This window comes from Pantherophis guttatus, chromosome 13, assembly GCF_059756535.1.
Source record: "Pantherophis guttatus breed Tessera chromosome 13, ASM5975653v1, whole genome shotgun sequence".
Taxonomy (NCBI): Eukaryota; Metazoa; Chordata; class Lepidosauria; order Squamata; family Colubridae; genus Pantherophis; species Pantherophis guttatus.
This window is the reverse complement of record NC_142075.1, coordinates 13,692,847-13,700,640: the sequence shown is the minus strand read 5'-3', so window position 1 is coordinate 13,700,640 and position 7,794 is coordinate 13,692,847.

The window sequence follows — 7,794 nt, the reverse complement described above, 5'->3', positions numbered from 1 at the left end:
GGATTTGAGATAAAGGGTATTCTGTAGCCAAAACAAAATATCTTCTCTTGGGAACCAAGTGATGCTACCCGGCTGCCAGCTTGCACCATGATTGGACCATGTGACTGATGGTTTTGAGAAAATAGAAAAACTTTTACCATGTTTCCCCGAAAATAAGACCCTGCCTTATATTTTTTTAAACTCTGAAATAAGTGCTTGGCCTTATTTTCGGGGATGCCTTATTATTTTGGGGCGTGGGGAGGAAACCAGAGGAAATGGCGGGGACTGGCTGCACATGAGTTTAAATATTTTCGGGGAGGGCTTATTTTCAGGGAGGGCTTATTTTAGCACATGCGCTCAAAAGCCTGATTGGGCTTATTATCAGGGGATGCCTTATTTTCGGGGAAACAGGGTACTTTTAATTAGGTGAAAACTGTGGGAGACTTCAGAGTCGGTTTTCACCAGATACGTGCCAATATGATATTTCCAATAAAGCTATTCTTTGAGGAATCTATCTGCCTCGGAGTTTTTCCTGCTATGGATCTATTACTTGGAACCCTGACAGATTGTTTTCTTACAGATGTGTCATTACCCAAACTAGGTAACCTCATTGGTGACTCTAACACTGATGATGTTACCTAGTCAGGTAATATCTGCAAGAAAACAACCAAGATCAGAGAGCACCAAGGACCTCTCCTTTCAACCCTGAGCTACAAATATTCTCCTTTATTGACATCAGCAAGATGCTTGAACCGTCCTGCCTAATTCTGCCTAATTTTGGAAGCGATGAGCACATGCTAAGTTACTGTCACATGCCATATTGATATTCTATGAATGCTTACGACTCCCTGTAAAACCCAGTGGAATTTTTTTGGGGTGGGGAAGGTGAGAGAAGAGAGATTACTGGCTGCTTGAAATTTGTTTTTGAACGTATCCACTCCCTATTTATTATTTGCTTTCACTTTGAAAAAAAAAATCTAAAAAGCAACAGGCAAAACTGAAGCAGGAAGGCTAGTAAATAAGTAGGAAGTCTCAGGGAGACTTGTGTATATACATGTTATGACTTCCAGTTCAAAAGGATGGAAATCCAAATATTTTCCTTTTGTACAGAAATTTCTTTGAGCTGTCCTATTGTCGCTGCTTCCTCCCACACATTTAATGGTGTTGAGATTGACTTGTTTGATCATGGTGAGTTCTGATCCTGTCATTCATTTCACATGGTTGTCACTCATCTTGATAACTAATTAAAGACAGTTTCTTCAAGATTGCATTTTAGGATTTAGATATTAAATTAATCAATGGACTATCTCATTACCATAATAATCAGCTGGCTCAGACCGATCTATGAGTGCATCTTAGCTGAGTCTTACAAATTGATTTCTGATGAAGTTTTAATTGACTGGATACTCAGGCAGGAGCCAATGTGAATCAGATCTAAGACCTGCTTGGGAAGGCCACAGGGAGACACCCCCCTCCCCATGTGCTCAACTTAGATAGGATGGGTGAGAAAGGTAAATTGATGTCCCCCTTATCATCACGGCGGTATGTTTCTATGGGGCCCAAATAAAAGATGTACAGTATTTGTAATTTTATAGCTGAATTTTTCAGTGTAAGAAAAATGCTGTCATATGAAACCCCAACTCTGTTGGTTACAAATAACAGAATAACAGATTTGGAAGGGATCTTGGAGATCTTCTAGTCCAACCCCATACCATTCCAGAGAAGTGGGAGTTCAGTCTCTTCTTAAAAGCCTTCAATCCAGGAGTGGGCTGCTGGGGGTTCGCAGGGGTTCGGGAGAACCTCTAGCTAAGATTCTGTGCAGTTCGGAGAACCCCCAAATCTCACTCCTGTCTGGCACCGCCCACCCTGCCCCACCCCTCCCAGGAGTCCCCACGCAGCCCGTTTTGGATGCAGGTAAGTGCAGGGTGTTCACGGAGGCTCACGGAGGGTGAAAAACAGGCCTACCGGAAGTTCAAGAAGGCTGGAAATCCGCCCGTTTCCGGCCTCCAGAGGGCCTCAGGAGCCTGGGGAGGCTGCTTTTGCTCTCCCGGAGGCTTGAAGAAAGCCGGGCAAAAATGCCCCCTCTGCTGTGGTGCAGGAGGCCGACTACGCCACGCCCACCATGGCCACGCCCACCCAGCAACCAGGCAGAGAACCTCTTGCTAAAATTTGTGAAGCCCACTACTGCTTCAATCTCCCTGTATTGTCAGATCTACTAAGGTGACCAACTTTTTTACAGTGAGAAGGAGGACACAAATAAATTGAAGAAGAAAAAAGAAGTGAGTCTAATGCATGCGTGTGTGTCGTGTCGTGTTTCGGTAAAAAGTAAACAAAGCCACTTGCGCGCGGTGCACTCTCTCAAAACAATTCTCCTGTGTGGAGCGCATGCGTCTCATAATCGCGTCTCACCGCATTGTACCGTGTGATGGGATGCATTTGTATTTGACATGATGAATCATCAGGTCAAATGCAAATACATCCCATCACATGCAACGGATCGGATCGGGTCAGCATCGATTGAATACAGAGATTTACAGATTAGTCTTCAAATATCGAAAAGAAGGACATGTAGGAGGACACTTTTTGAGAGAGGACAGAACTTACAAAAGAAGGACTGTCTTCCCTAAAGGAGGACGATTGGTCACCTTACCTCTATACAATCAGTCTCAACTGCAGGTCTTTCCAATGAGCGAAGGCGTTTGAGACTGAAGGCTCCGAGTTTGGAATTTGCATTATATTCTCCCATTTCTGCCTGCTATTTCATCATGTTGGGAGAGGCTTGAGGCCAACAGGAAAAAAAAAACAAAAAACAACCCACAGAAGTTAGGATTAATGAGCCAGCCAGAAATAAATAAAAATAGAGGAAGATCTCAGAATCGGAATGCACTGATTATCAGAAGGTCTTGAACACTTCTTTGTTTGTGGAGCGTTGTGTAGGAAAGCAAGATTATTTACACCTTCCCCCACAGATGCCATGGAATGATGCTCCCCTCCCACCCACCACTGAGAAAACAAAGCAAAACAGAGAAAACATATGGTCAACAACTATAGAGATTTTTTGAAAAGAAATTCTACTTCAGTTAATCAACAAGAAATGTTAGCCCATAATGTTTTTATTTAGAATAGAATAGAATAGAATAGAATAGAATAGAATAGAATAGAATAGAATAGAATAGAATAGAATAGAATAGAATAGAATAGAATAGAATAGAATAACAGAGTTGGAAGGGATCTTGGAGGTCTTCTAGTCCAACCCCCTGCTTAGGCAGGAAACCCTACACCACTTCAGACAAATGGTTATCCAACATCTTCTTAAAAACTTCCAGTGTTGGAGCATTCACAACTTTTGAAGGCAAGTGGTTCCACTGATTAATTGCTCTAACTGTCAGGAAATTCTTCCTTAGTTCTAAGTTGCTTCTCTCTTTGATTAGTTTCCATCCATTGCTTCTTGTCCTGCCCTCAGGTGCTTTGGATAATAGCTTGACTCCCTCTTCTCTGTGGCAGCCCCTGAGATATTGGAAGACTGAAAGTAGGCTGAAATAATTCTAATGGGATATCCTACTTCTCTTGGGGTGGGTGCAGGAAGCGAAATTGTAAAGCAAATATTTATTTATTGGTTCAATTTATATGCCGCCCTTTTCCGGAGACTCAGGGTGGCTTACAATGCGTTAAACAACAGCCTTCATACTTTTGTATATACCTGCTTAGTAGGGTTTTCGCTCCCCCCCCCAAAGTGGTGTTCTTTTTTATACAAAGTCAGCTTATTGCCCCCACAAACCAGGTCCTCATTTTACCTACCTCGAAAGGATGGAAGGCTGAGTCAACCTTGAGCCTGGTGAGAATTGAACTTGCAGTAATTGCAGGCAGCTGGTGTTACTTAACAGTGCTTTAGTCTGCTGCGCCTCCAAGGCTCTTAACACTGTACTTTTTAATTTATTTCCCCATAATAGAGGCCTATTAGATGATCTAGTGCTAGTCGAAAGATTTCAAAGTGGTGGATCATATTTCTGTATCCTGTAATCTTCTCCCACACGATTTTTGCTATTTTACAAGAGATGGAATTATAAGTTTTTCTTTGTAAGTGTAACGGCTGCTGTTACAGGCAATGCTTTTTTTATTTTATTTTATTGATACATTAATTAAATTTATATGCTGCCGAGCTCACTAACAAGAAAGTCTCCTTTTGATCATTACGACCTGTTTAACTGTGGTCTTTAGTGTCTCTAATTATGATATTGCTTTCTTATTTGTGGGAAACGGAAAATAATCCATCAGAGGGAGCTGCCACTTCAGTTGGAGAAAAGCAGGTTAAACAGGTAAAAGAGTGGATAGAGATGTTAAACTTTCGGGGCAATTGTCTTGGATTTTTCACCCACAGCGAAGAATCCGCACAATGAACAATGACATCTAAATCTAAGTGGTGTTGATAAAGACCATTCTCAGCGAGCCATTCCTCATTACTCTTTTCATTCAATAATCCAGCTCACCTCTGTGCGAAAAACACTACACGGATATAAATTGGACTTGAGAAATAGTAATATCAAAAAAGCTACTGGGAGTCTTTTCAATTCTCCATTGATCTCAAAGGGGCATCCTTGAAAAAAAAAAAAAAGGAATTTCCAATTTTCTCTGCAAAACAGTGGGACTAAATTTCATCAGGAGGTAGAGTAGTATTTCTCAAGATTTAAAAAGCGACTCAGTTTTGTTATTACATAACATGTTCCACATGCACAGAACATTTGATCTTAGTCAAAAGGCCAGGAACGGATGCATAAGTGGTTACCCAGTTTCTTAGAATAAGAATTTGTGTGACTCTCGTAACCCTCCCCCTTTCTCCCTCTCCTTCTCTCATTCCCCCTCCCTCCCTCCCCTCTCCCTCTCCTTCTCTCCCTCCGTCTCCCTCCCCTTCTCCCTCCTTCTCCCTTGTCTTCTCTCCCTCCCTCTCCCTCCCCCTCCCCCTCCTTCTCCCTCTCCTTCTCTCGTTCCCCCTTTCTCCCTCTCATCCCCCTCTCTTTTCCCTCCCCTCTCCCTCTCCTTGTCCCCTGACCATTCTCTTTCTATCTCCAATACCAGCTGTGATTTATGTGTGCATATGTATGTGTATGTGTGCGCATACATACATACATACATACATACATACATACATACATATCCCATGGATCTATTAAAGTGGACTATAGTCCACAAGAACTTATCTGCTAATAAATATGTGAACCTTTAAAGTTCCACGAGATTTTTATCCTTCCAACATTCCCTATTGTTAACTACAATAGGTAATGTGGGGAAAAATGAATGCAGAACTGTAGGGCACCATTTCCTGGAGATCTAGGCAAAGCAGGGCTGAAATCTCTCCTTTCATTGGATGAAAATCCTCCGTTTGCCATTCTCCCCACTTCATTAAAAGAAGCATCTGCTTTAACTTGAGTCATTCTCAAGACGGTATAGATTCTTGAGTATGTCCTTTGGTCTTGTTTTCAGTATAAGACAGTGGCAGCTATGGGTGCTGCCTGATATTTTATTTCAACTGCGTATGTCTCCTCCGATCAGCTGCCTCCTCACCTGCTGTCCCTTCCCTATTTGAAAAGACGGATGGAAGATTTTGCCTAATATATTCCTTCTATTAGGTTTTAATTGAAGTATGGGAAGTAAAAATGACTGAGGATCATGGGGAGGTGATGGACCGCTCCAGTTCAAGACAGACTCTATTTTGTTTTCTCCCCACACATATAACTTCATAAGCCCCCCCACCCCCCCCAAAAAAACCCTCACATCCCATCCATGAAAAATTAACTGACAATTTATTTTATTTTTTTTTTTAAATTTGATTTATATGCCACCCTTCTCTGGAGATTCAGGGCGGCTTACAATGCGTTAAGCAATAGCCTTCATACTTTTGTATATTTTTACAAAGTCAGCTTATTGCCCCCACAAACTGGGTCCTCAATTTACCTACCTTAGAAAGGATGGAAGGCTGAGTCAACTTGAGCCTGGCAAGATTCGAACTTACTAATTGCAGACAGCTGGAGTTAAATTACAATGCATTAGTCTGCTGAGCTATCCAGGCTCCAGAATTTCTTCTCTGATTTCCCCATATAACTATCTTCATTTATCTAGATCTATCTTCCTCATTCAATTTAATGAGCATTTCTCCCCCCTCACATTTATGGGGGAAGAGTTGAGTGAACGTGGATCCTTCGGAAGCCACGTGCCCAATATTGTACTTATGTTATACAAGCTCACACCAAAAATGTGAGTCCAATTTTTTTTACTACCGATTCTGTGGGCGTGGCTTGGTGGGCGTGGCAGGGGAAGGATACTGCAAAATCCCCATTCTCTCCCCACTCTAGGGGAAGGATACTGCAAAATCCCCATTCCCTCCCCACTCTAGGGGAAGGGTACTGCAAAATCCCCATTCCCTCCCCACTGCTATATAGTGATGTTGGCCACAGGGCCACAGAAATATCTTTAGACATTGCTGGCTCCCTTGGCTAGGAAACAGAGATGGGTACTGCTTCCTACAGTCAGACATGACTGGACAGGGGAAACTTTTACCTTTACTCGCAGAGATGGCCCGTGTGCTCACATTTGCGAACCGGTAGCGAAGGTAAATGAATACCAGCTCTGACCATAAGGATCTTGGTAGAGTGTTTAATAGGCTCTAGAATTAGCCACTTCTAACTTTCTTAATATTGCATTTAGAGGATAACAAGAAACATTTCAGCCTATATTTCAGTGGCCGTATGAAAGAATAATCCTTCCCTGTATTTTACTGAGACAACCTCGGTATTACCTTGGTACCAAAATTATATTAGTTCTTTTCTCTCCAGCAACATTTTAATGAATCTTGAGCCATAAAAGGATTAATCTCTTGTCAATACTAGATAAAAGCACATCAAGAAATAATGCCTTCCTAGGGTGATTTAAAAAAAAAAAAAAGGCCTGTTTCTTTAGGACTGCGTGTTGAATTCATTAACATCCAGTCACAATAGATCATAATGGCAAAATAAAACCTTTACAGCATTGAGTCAGTCCAGACTCCTTACCTATCAAGATGAAAATATAGATAATATTAAGTGTCATTATGAAGACACTAGTCAGGAATGAGATAGCAATAGTTTTATTTTTATACCAAAGCTAGACGCATATATCCATATATATATTAAAAAGGAAACCTACTTATGCCACCTCTGCAATAATACTGTATAGCAATAGCAATAGCACTTATACTTATATACTACTTCATAGTGCTTTATAGCCCTTTCTAAGTGATTTACAGAGCCAGCATCTTGCCCCCAACAATCTGGGTCCTCATTTTACCCACCTCGGAAGGATGGAAGGCTGAGTCAACCTTGAGGGAGGGAGGGGGGGAGGAAGGAAGGAAGGAAGGAAGGAAGGAAGGAAGGAAGGAAGGAAGGAAGGAAGGAAGAGCAATAGCACTTAAATTTATATAGGATGGAAGGCTGAGTCACCCTTGAGCCGGTGAGACTTGAACTGCCGAACTGCAGCTAGCAGTCAGCTGAAGTAGCCTGCAGTGCTGCACTCTAACCACTGCGCCACCTCGACTCTCAATATCTTCACTGTTCCATTTTCCTTCCAATCATACGATACTCGTTGCCTTGATTTTGTTGCTGATGTTCTTCTGGAATAGAAGTTAACATTTTTAGCCAGAATATCACCATGCCAATAAGGAACAACCTCAAAGAGAAGAAGGCAGAAGAATCCAAAACAGATGAAAGAGGTTGCCTAAAGTCCTATCATAATCATAAATCTTATAGAAAACAACACTAGTTGAACAACTCTGTTAAATTGTTATTT